Source organism: Lolium perenne, chromosome 2 (assembly GCF_019359855.2).
Source record: "Lolium perenne isolate Kyuss_39 chromosome 2, Kyuss_2.0, whole genome shotgun sequence".
Taxonomy (NCBI): domain Eukaryota; kingdom Viridiplantae; phylum Streptophyta; class Magnoliopsida; order Poales; family Poaceae; genus Lolium; species Lolium perenne.
The window spans coordinates 179,771,855-179,782,911 of NC_067245.2; the positions used below are offsets into that span (position 1 = coordinate 179,771,855).

At 41.0% G+C, this 11,057-nt stretch overlaps 1 long non-coding RNA gene across 13 annotated transcripts; it reads left to right on the plus strand.

Annotated features, from left to right (window-relative positions):
* Positions 1 to 319: 319 nt before the first annotated feature.
* On the plus strand, positions 320 to 7,075 carry LOC127334045 (uncharacterized). Of its 13 annotated transcripts, XR_011752195.1 has the most exons (7): positions 322 to 1,065; positions 1,232 to 1,335; positions 1,584 to 1,684; positions 2,458 to 2,526; positions 3,008 to 3,120; positions 3,227 to 3,339; positions 4,001 to 7,075. It is a non-coding gene; the product is annotated as an uncharacterized lncRNA (long non-coding RNA). The 13 variants fall into 13 exon arrangements; XR_011752196.1 differs by having other exon boundaries at positions 320 to 1,065; positions 1,584 to 3,120; positions 4,001 to 4,093; positions 5,102 to 7,075; XR_011752189.1 differs by having other exon boundaries at positions 320 to 1,065; positions 1,584 to 2,635.
* Positions 7,076 to 11,057: the final 3,982 nt, after the last annotated feature.

The window sequence follows — 11,057 nt, forward strand, 5'->3', positions numbered from 1 at the left end:
GCGATCGTCCCGATCGACGAGCCAGACATGGCGGCGTGGTCGAGCGGCCTGTTCAGCAGCGCGGCGAGGGAGGCCGGCAGGAGGCCGGCGTTGGTGAGGCCGGTGGTCGAGGACGAACCCGACATGGCGAGGCGGAAGCGTGGGATCGAAGACACGGCGGCAGCGGCGACCTAGGGTTAGGGGCGGCGCCGACCTAGTCTGATACCATGTAATGAATAGGGTTTTGGGGGAACCGGCACTGCTCCAAAGGGAGAGGCCTATCTCATATATATAGGCATACAAGATACAAATACAACCGTATACGGTATACATACAAATACAGCTACTATACATGTCTAACACTCCCCAATCCGCCTCCTCTTCCCCAATCCCTCGCCGTCCTCTCTTCCTCAATCCCCGTCCTCCACTCTCTCCCCAATCCCCATCCTGACCTTGCGCGGCTGGGAGGAGCAGATGCCTCTTCCTCCACCTCTCCCGCCGGAGGCCAATCCCTGCGCGCGCATTGGCTCCTCCCCAATCCCCTTTCGCTCCTCCTCCAATCCCCTCCATCTCCACGTGCCACAAAGAGAGCAGCGGGTGGTGGCCGGCGGGAGCAGCGCAGTCGCTGCCGCGCGCCGTGGAACGCTGGGAGGAGCTGCAGCAAGCCCTCTCCACAGCCTACCCACGCTGGCGCCGGTGAAGTAGATGTTGGGGCCTGGCGGAGGAACTACCACGGCGGATGAGCAGCGCGCGAAGGGCAGGTGCACCGGCGGCCTCGATTTCGTGCCGTGGAGAGGGCGACGGGATGGGAGATGGTCGTCCGCCTCTCGGTCTTCTCCACCCAGCTGGTGGCTGCCTTCGAATCCAATCCTTTGTCACCTCCAAGCTCTCCCATCAGGACCCATAGAGGCCTGCAGCGGCAGTTGCCAGCCACGTCCAGCCTCACATGAAACGAAGGTGCCCAGGATCTTTTCTTCCTTATGGTTTTCCACCTCCTTCTCTCTCTCTATTTAGTCCCTCCAAATCTTATGTATGTGCAGATTCTATGTATTATGCCTGCAAGGTGTTTGAAAAAATTCCAAGCAGGTTATTCTCAATTTTCCATGTGAATTCCAAGCATGTTGTTCTCAAATTTTGTTTCATAATCAAAACAATCAAAACCAAATATTTTAGTTTCATAATCTTAAACTGCAAATACTCATTCATTTTAGGCTCAAGATTTTTTTAGCTATATCTGAATTTTTTGCTTCAGGTTTCAATGTTCTGTACTAATAAGAATGAGGTTAGATGAGACAACTATTTTAGTTTTGATGGGAGAGATGGAAATTCCCACCTTCTCAGTTTTCAAGGACAAAGGTGAGGCATGTGTTTTATTTTTTTAAACTGAAGCACAATATGTGTCTCTTTGGCTTATATTTGCATATATTGTCGCATATTTTAGTCTCTTCTGGTTTGAAAACTGCAAAATGAAAATGATTAATTTACTGTTTGATGTTTGAGTTTATTGGGAGCTGTAATTTTTGAGCTGGTTTGTGTTTAGTTGGCATTAATTTTCATTATGCTTACATGGTTACTGATTTTTGAATTGTTCGACATTTTATTAGATCAAATGATTACCGGTTTCCGACCTTCCATCCAGAGAGCAATCAGAGGGAAAGCTTGAAGACGCTTTAGGTTATATCAACGATGATTCATATGGTCAAGTGTATGTTCAGAGATATTTAAGTCTATTTAGATATTGGATAATATTTTAGATTGATCTTTGGGTGCTTTTTTCTCTTATTGTATAGATCACTTTAGTTTCACAATTTCTCTTGTCATTCCAATAATTACCTACTACTATTTCCAGTCTGCTGCACTCTATATGAAAAATCTGGTCTGAATCATTCAAACTGTGTTTTGGCGAGGATAGGCTTCTCCTCTGTTTTAGATACAACATTTATAGACAGTGTTACATGAACTGAGCACCTACTGTAAATTCATATAAAATCAGAAAACAATTTTGAAAACAGGGCACTAAAGCTAGCTTTGGTTTAGATCTAATATCTTGCAATCAAAACTGACCGAGAAATAACACAAAAAGATCATGTCCAGCTAGGTGTACATAGGCTGATGATGTCCACTTCATTTCAAAATGTGGGAACTGTGAAACACAAATACCTTGAAGCATATATATATGATCTGAAATTTGAGAAGTACCACTATATATGTTCTGCTGCAAATACTATAGCATATGACAATAAATTTTGCTCTTCAAAAGCTACACAAGCAGAGAATTACTACTTCTGTAGACTAATCATTTTTTTACCTATCGATAACTACCACTTGCTTACATGAAGCTATGACGATGTGTGTTTGCTCCCAAGACAGACAAGAGAAACTAACTCTTGAGATTCTATACAGCATGTGATCTCCATGAATTTTGATTACTCTTTGTTGACTCTGTTAACTCTTTGGTAGCAACTCTCCTGTTTTCAGATATGCTTACCCATAGGATGTTCTTTAAGATGAATACTTTGTAGAGACTGAACCATGTAATTCTTTCAAGTAAGTTTACAATAATAATCTTGCACTAATTCCGGTTTGTTCCATCTTTATCTATATCCTGGTGAACATGCTAAAGAAACACGCTTGCCTGTCCACAAGCACTTTGTAGGTATGTAGTTTTTCCAAAGTGATATGTCACCTTCAACAATCATCCTTGTCTGGTTAAACGCGAGGATGGCACTATTGGGCCCATCATATTCTCCATTTCGAAAAAAAAATTCGGACCTTCAAAGATTATAACAGCCATGCTCATAGAGCATCATTTCTTTTTTCTATCTATTAACCCTGCTTTAGTCAGCAGTTCCAATCCTAAAAAATTTGGTCATAAACTTTTTTTTAGGAAGTTCTCGAATATATAATATTTGAGTCAATGTATTTGACATGGGTAGTGCAACTTCAAGTGCATTCAGATGCTTTCGTTGTTCTTCTGCACACAACCTGCTATGAAATGACTAAAGAATAACAATTTCGCATCTTGCAGGAATTATTGCAGGTGTTTGAAGAGAAAATATACTTAGGAAGGAATGAGCAATCATTGCCGCATCTATTATTTTGTAGATAAGCTCCACTCTTGCCTCATGTGTTGTATTTGATGTATGTTTTCGATTTCTGCATGCTTGAATAATTTAGTTTATTTCCAGCGTTTCAAATTTTACCACTGAACAATCAGTAGTAAAGCTAACAAGAATGGCGTTTTTAGGAGCGCGCACAGCATGTTCGGATTTGCTCTATCCTGCCCCCATTTTCAAGCAATGAATAAGGTGGTGCATGCTTGAACTGAGCAAGACCTGAGCATGAACTACCTAATACTTGGTACCTATCTACTTTGTATTACAAAATTTTATTATTAGCTGCATGAGAGGTATGAAGTGTTAAATACATTATGTTATTGCACTTAAAGAACACGTAAGATGGCTATAATTTTATCATATCAACATTTTATTTCCCTTGGCGTGAAGTTTGTTATACAATAGCTTTACATTTGTACGCCTAATTAAAAGCTCCGCTCAGTGTGATATGAAATCAATAGGGGCTCACATGCAGTTCTGCTTTAGGAAAGCATTACTTTTTTCCCTAATCCTCATCTTGTCATGTACATTTCAGTTCTTTTTTCGATGTTTCAAACACATTGACCTTTTTCTTATATTCCTGCTGCCCACTGCCATAGCTGCACTGCACACAGGGAATCTGAATAACCATACCCATGTAATCTTTCATTAATTCGAAGATTTCTTCTAAATCATGTGTAATCTTTTAGTTTATAGATACATGTCACCTTCATACAAGATTAATAAAGTATTGTCAGGTTTTAGGGGATGACATCGAAGCAAACCAGCAAAAAAATGTATTTGCTCACTGTGATGATTTTGTCAATTTACTGGTTTGCTGAAACGAAGCTTGTTTTTTTTGCATACACTTATATACCCATCTTCACCCTGGAGTTTATCTGATGTGTTGAGCTCTAAAATTACAGTGCTGGCTACCGACGGAAGATCGCGTGTGCTCAAAACTTGCTCCTTGCAATTATGGGGGCGGGATAAAATTCTGGCTATACATGCATCCAAAGGTCTATCCTAAACTTTATGCTCTACTTGCTGCTATATGTTTTCTTTGGTTTGTGTGAGCATATATCTTCTTTCGGGAATTTTCACAGCAAAACAACGCTGGATAGTTACTCTGTCAAGTAATATCTCCATTTCACAACATAAGCTGTGTTAGCAAAATATTTTACTTTGCTAAAAGGACTTATATCATGAAATGGAGTGATATTTGGCATTGGATCAGTGTCCATGTGTCTCTTTGATAGTTCAGCGATTTTATACTTGCATGAACCTTGTCAGATATAGCATTCACTGTTTTGTACTGTAGCGAAAAAGGTAGTGTTGCCTACAGAACCCCAAATCTATTTATGGCGTAATATACCAATTGCTTTTTTTGTACTATATCTATTTGTTCATTTTCAGTTCATTGTATCAGTTCCCAAGTTTTATTTCCTCTTGTATGTGTTGGGTTACTACATTAATTTAAAGTGGAAGTGCCTTTTTTTAGTAGCTCTTGTGTGATATTTGTGTTTATTTCCTGCAAGTTAGCTTGCTCGGGTAGAGGCATGCCACACACTTGATAATGCACACCATAAGACTTCTAGGCAGGAAAGTTCTAACATCCTTTGGCGTACCACACACATGCATAATTGAATGGTACCGTGGATAATTTTCTGTTTGAGTGCAAGCCTCACCATTTGTTTCTCCGGTGAACTATGCATCACACACTAAAATTTAATAGAGGCACAACATGTTCGGGATAAGTCTGAATATTTTTGCAATAATGAAATAAAAGGCTGTATGTATCATTTTGATACAAAGGCTGGGGCTTTTTCCCCCCCTTTCGAAGAAAAAAATAGAAGCACGACATATTTCTCATTTCTCTTCACAAACTATAATGGTTTGTTTAACTCACGTTGCTTCTTTATATATCTAATAATGACTTTGCTTTTTACCTCTTTGTTATAATCATATTTTATGTTCCATACTATAATGGTCTTCGTCCTTGCTGGATGCCCGAACCATTACCAAAGAGTGAGGCCTAGGAGGAGCTAGACATTGATTTAATTACATCGGAGTTGAGGATCGTTCCCAGTCTGGCCAATTCACTTTCAGTGTTATGCTTGTAAGCTCTTGGGTGACTTCTTGATGCATGGACCATTGCTTGTCTTCCTCCCTACTTGAAATATTGTGTTTTTCATACATCACTCTTTGCTCTGAAATTAATTAGTAGAACATTTTAGGCTTCCATAGATCTGCTCAAAATTGCCCTAGCACACAGTAGCATGGAATTTTCCTACTAGCTATGTCAGTGTGATTGATATTTACCTTCTATCTGGTTATGCCGTGGAAATAAGAAGCAGTAAATAGTTTCATTGTCATCCAAGCTCCAAAGTAGTGCTTTCACTTTGAAACTAATTTGTTTCTCCAATATATCTCATCATATTTTAATTATAGGCCAGAAAATATATTTGGGGTTATTATAACTACGAATGAAAATCATGTACATATGTCATATCTGATCTCTGCAATGTGGTCAAAGATTGGTTGTTTTTAATCTACCACCAAGAAACTCTTCCTTATTCAGGGTATCAGCTTGTTAGTATGAATTATTAGCTGAAGGAGGTTCAGAGTAGCACATCTCATGCATGCTAGCTATTTATAGAATGAGTGCACCAAGGGAGCAACATAGAGGCATGTAGCAACCTGATGATGGAGAAATGTAAAAAAAATCAGCAGACATGAGTTCACAATATTTTCTTCAGGAGGTATGATACTCGAAGCAGCCTATGAGACATTATTACATATTTACAGTTGAAATACAGAAATGATCTATAGAATTTCGTCTTTACTGATTCATTATGTTGTCAGCTGACAATGTAGTAGCTGTGCTAGAATGCATGCTATTTACTACTGTATGCTTAATATCATATTGGTGTAAGCAATTGGTTTAATAATTATATAGCTCCAAGTAAGTTAATAATATAGTTAAATGGATATAAATGATGATACTATAATTGATTTGAAATTCGTCCTTACTTCCCAGCATATTTAGCATATTTCTCACTGTACAATCCTGTTGACATAATCAAATATGTGTTGGGGGTGTTTTTGTAGGATATAAGAATTGGGCTTTGATTAATGATGGGATTATGCAGCAGCAATGCAATCTTCACCAGCAAAATTTCAGATGGAACTATTAAGCGTGGAAAGGATAAAGAAATAATAATTTTAATGTCAAAATAAACACTCTATAATATGAAACCATTTCCTTCTCTACAAAAGAAATTAAGAACGGAAAGAAATGTCTTTACATAACATTTAAACTCGAAGAGCATATTGTGCATACTATATCTACAGTAAGCATGAGAAGTCTTAGCAGCCATGAGAAATGCCTTTTTCCTTTTTGTTATCGCTGTTGCATTTGGTTGCCAAAAGTGTCTGGGTCTCTTTATCTTGCATCTATAAAAGCATCAAAAACATTAAATGTGTGAAACTGAAATTTGGTAGCAAATTGAACTGTACTTCACAAGTGGCTAGATTTAGTTCTGTCGGTTCAGGTTGTAGGATAATATCCTTCTAGACCATTTCACTTCCAAACTACAAACATTCAATATATGTTGTATTGTCCATAATTTGTTTGCCTCTGTCATTGAACTGCATGCTTTTTAATTTAAATCATCTCTGATGTGTGAAGAAATGAATTGTTTTGAATTGCTTCTCAGTTCTGAAATCAGCTTTTTTTCTTGATGCATTGTTATGATATTTTCGCACTATTGTAAATATTTTGTCTATCTCTCATCGAACAACTTATTTTACACTTTACACTGCTGGGCCCTCTCTTATGATTACTTCAAAAGTAATTATGTTAAACATGGATGCATCTTGAGAGCGCTGTTAAACTATTGTTTAGCTAAAAAGGATTAGAGGTACACTATCTTTTCATCTGGTTTGTATTGTAAACACATGCCGTGATACTACAGATACACACAAAATATTTTACCCAACGATTGACTATGTGAAAGGTTTGGTGGCGTGCGGATTGATAGACCTATTTTCTGACTATTATCATCGATTTGTTTAAATGTTTGATGCATTTTGCCACCTATTTATGAGTGCAGACGAAAGGTCTTGAAAAAACAACCGTATAAGTTATTCTAATATATTTCTCTATTTTTCATGATTGTACATAGTCGTTCGCTACTCTGTTCATGATTTTATGTATTTTATCCTAATTATATCATATTGACTTTGTTTTGTACAACATAAAAACGTATTATCATTTACCCAAAGTATTTTTATCGTTGTTATACAGCATGTAAACTAATGCTAATTTCACGGGATCGTGCGCCAAGGCGCACATCTAAATCTAGTTCTTATTGTTGGTGTGGCACATGGAACATACAAGCTATAGTTGTCCAGGAAATCACTCCATGGAGTAATCAATATAGGGTGGGCATTATGTGTTCCAGGAAATTGAGCTAGAAGTTCTTTTTTTGTAATCATTAGACCAAGTCATCACCATTTGTAAGGTGGTGAAATAATGATAGAGGTAGAAGTTATCTCGCACCACGCCGTAAGGTTTGCCGAAACGGCTCCGTGCATCATGCATGGAGTAATCACTACCACGCCATGCATGAAGGTCAGCAGGGGCACCGGTTTTGGCGCTGTACGAGTGTCAGCTTTTTTTCTGAAGTATCAACGTATAATTAGGGGCTAATTCAGAGGAGAAGTTGATCCATTGAGCTTTTGATGCACTGTGAGGGACAGCTGGCGGTGCAGACCGAATCTTCACCAAGTTATTGGACGGCATCCAATGGGGGGCATTGCCACCGGGTGGCAATAAATCCGCTCTCAATTGTTTTTCTATAATTTTTACATTATTAAACATGTCGCGGTTAAAATTTAATGACGTCCGAAAAATCGTTGGAAAGAGTTGTTTGGATGGAAAAAATTTCTACACGAAAGTTGTGAAGATTTTAATTATAAATCCAACGCAAAATAAATCATCTAAAACGGGGCTGTAGATATGAAGATATATAATTTCAAAGTTTCGAGTCAGCTAGTACAAACTGCCTAACACGAATCAATCGATCGGTCAGTCACGGACCATGCGCGTGAGCCGCAATGTAGGCTTAAAAGGTTCAGTTAATTGGGCTAATAGAAATCTAAATCGAACGATCTACAGCGATTCTACTAATTGCTAATCTAAGCTGGACAATGGTGACTTACAGTGGCAGATATTCAGCGGAGGATACCTTCCAAGGATGCCAAGACGGGATGTTGTTTTGGTCGCTGAACACACAGGCAGCTGCGGCGAGATCGGCTGCAAAAATCATTGAATCGTCCGTTTGGAAACGTGCGTGTATAAGATATAGTGCAATAGGAAAACAATCGAACCCTGGTTTCCCCTGTTTACCTGGCCAGGGTCATCCGCGTCACGGCGGTCAGCGTCGAGGTCAGGTTGATGGCGAGGACGGTGCTCCGGGGCTCTGCTGGTACGAGTGCATGGACTCTGAAGTGCACGACAATGCTTCCGAATCTCCTCGTCCAGTCGGTGCAGTCCGGAGAGGTTTTCCCTTGTCGGCAATCGCTAGTTGGAGCGAGGCGGCGACACGGCAGCAACCTCAAGATGGCGCGAAACCATGTCCTGAAGGTAGGCCACGAAGATAAAATCACACTGGTAAAGGAAATGGAGCAAACGATGAACGTACGCGAAGTGCCGCTCCGATGAACTCCGGTGATGTCGCGGCCATCTGCGACAACATGATACACCATTATGTCATGAAGATAGCCATCGTCTAGGAAAGTATTCTGGTACTAGGAATTGATGAGATGATTGTCACACCTGATGCCTCATCAGTGGACATTGAGTCGACTGTCCAAGAAGACCATGGACAGCCGACGAAGGCAGGCCCACCGGCAGTCTCAACACCAAGTGGCTAAACTGGTGTGGACTTGTGTGCTGTGAGCCAGTGGGGCCCAGCTGTAATAGGTGTGCGTGTGGTTAAAAGGGGCAGGTTGGCCTGTCATCAGGGTATGCTTGTAAACGAATCTGAGTTCATCTCATCTAAACTTCGTCTGTGTTTCCCACCCCGTATGCTTCGTCTGTGTTTGCCACACGATTCTGGATCTCCCGGAGTCATCAGAGATGGCAACGATCGCCGCGTCTGCCAAGACAGGAGCAGCGTTCCATACAGCGCCGAGTTCGCCAGCAAACCACGAGGAGGTACGAATTTGTGCTCCGCGACACGGTTTCCCCAAATTTCATGGAGAGACCCCTATGATGTGGATAGATCAGTGTCTTACATATTTTGACATGTTCAAAATTCCTCACACCCAATGGGTTGGCATGGCGTCACTATATTTGGAGGGCAATGCTGCTCTGTGGTATCAATCATACAAGAGGAGATATGAACAAACAGGTTGGGGAAAATTCATGGCTGCTCTTATGGAGGAGTTTGGGCAGGATGAGTATGACGGACAGATGACTAAATTGATGCAGCTCAAGCAAACAGGAACTGTCGGTGAGTATAGGCAGTCGTTTGAAGACTGTATGTATCATCTGATTGCTGTGGATGAGTCTCTGAGCACATGCTGGTTTGTATCGCGGTTTGTATTTGGGCTTCGAGATGACATTCGGGCTGATGTTCGCCTTCAAGCACCTACCAGCATTTCAAGGGCAGCTTCTTTGGCTCGCATTCAAGAGGAAGAAGTTGAACACCATCGCCCTCGGGCAAAACCAGTAGCACCAACCAAGCATCCTCCAGTCGTAGCAACCTCAGGAAAACAAGACTGGCCAAGGAAACAAGGCAATGACGATTTTAATCGTGAACGTCAATTGCGTGATTTTCGTAAGGCAAATAATCTTTGTTACCGTTGTGGTGACAAATACTCCAAGGAGCATCAATGCAAGCGCACCGGCCAAGTGCTCACTATTAAAGTGGGGGGGGGGGGGGGGGGGGGGTTTGGGGAAATTTTGTCTGATGAAGCTGTGTATGCTCTTGAATTGCTTATGGAGACACCAGTTCCAGCAGCGTGTTCTCACATTTCAGTGGATGCTATAGCTGTCACAACAACTGTGAATACTGTTAGAATCAAAGGTAATATGGGTGATCAGGAGATGATATTTCTTGTGGATTCTGGCAGTTCAACCACGTTTGTCACACGGATGTTTGCAGAGAAGGAAGGTTGTAAAATTTCTCCAGCTAAACCTCTTTCTGTCAAGGTAGCCAATGGTCAGATCATGATATCTGATTCGCAAGTTATGGATCTTCAATGGTGCTATGAAGGGCATATGTTTTCAGATACCATGCGCATTCTGGACATTGGGGCTTATGATGCAATTCTTGGAAAAGATTGGCTCGATCGTTGTGGATCGATGCTCTGTCATTGGGCACAGAAAATATTGCAATTCCAGCATAATGGGGAACATGTAACACTCAAAGGCATGGATATATCTGACCAGCAAGAAATTTCTGAGATCTCTGTCTCCCAGCTTCAAGAACTGTTGGCGACAAATGGTGTATGGGCGATGGCTGTTCTTGATCCAACAACTGAAACTGTAGGCTCAAACCTATCACCAGACTTGCATCCTATTCTAACTGAGTTTGCCCAAGTCTTTGAAGATCCTGCAACGTTACCACCGCGTCGTGCTCTGGATCATGCAATTACTTTAGAATCCACGGCACAACCGGTTAACTCTCGTCCGTATCGCTATTCTCCTCTACAGAAGGATGAGATTGAGAGGCAAGTGGCCGAAATGATCAAGGCTGGTGTGGTGACACCAAGCATGAGCCCCTTTGCTTCTCCTGTTCTCCTCGTTAAGAAAAAGGATGGTTCCTGGAGGTTTTGCGTGGATTATAGGAAACTCAACTCTATCACAATTAAAAACAAATTTCCGTTGCCAATTGTCGATGAGTTGCTTGATGAGCTAGCTGGAACCAAGTTTTTCTCTAAGCTCGATTTGAGGGCTGGTTATCATCAAAT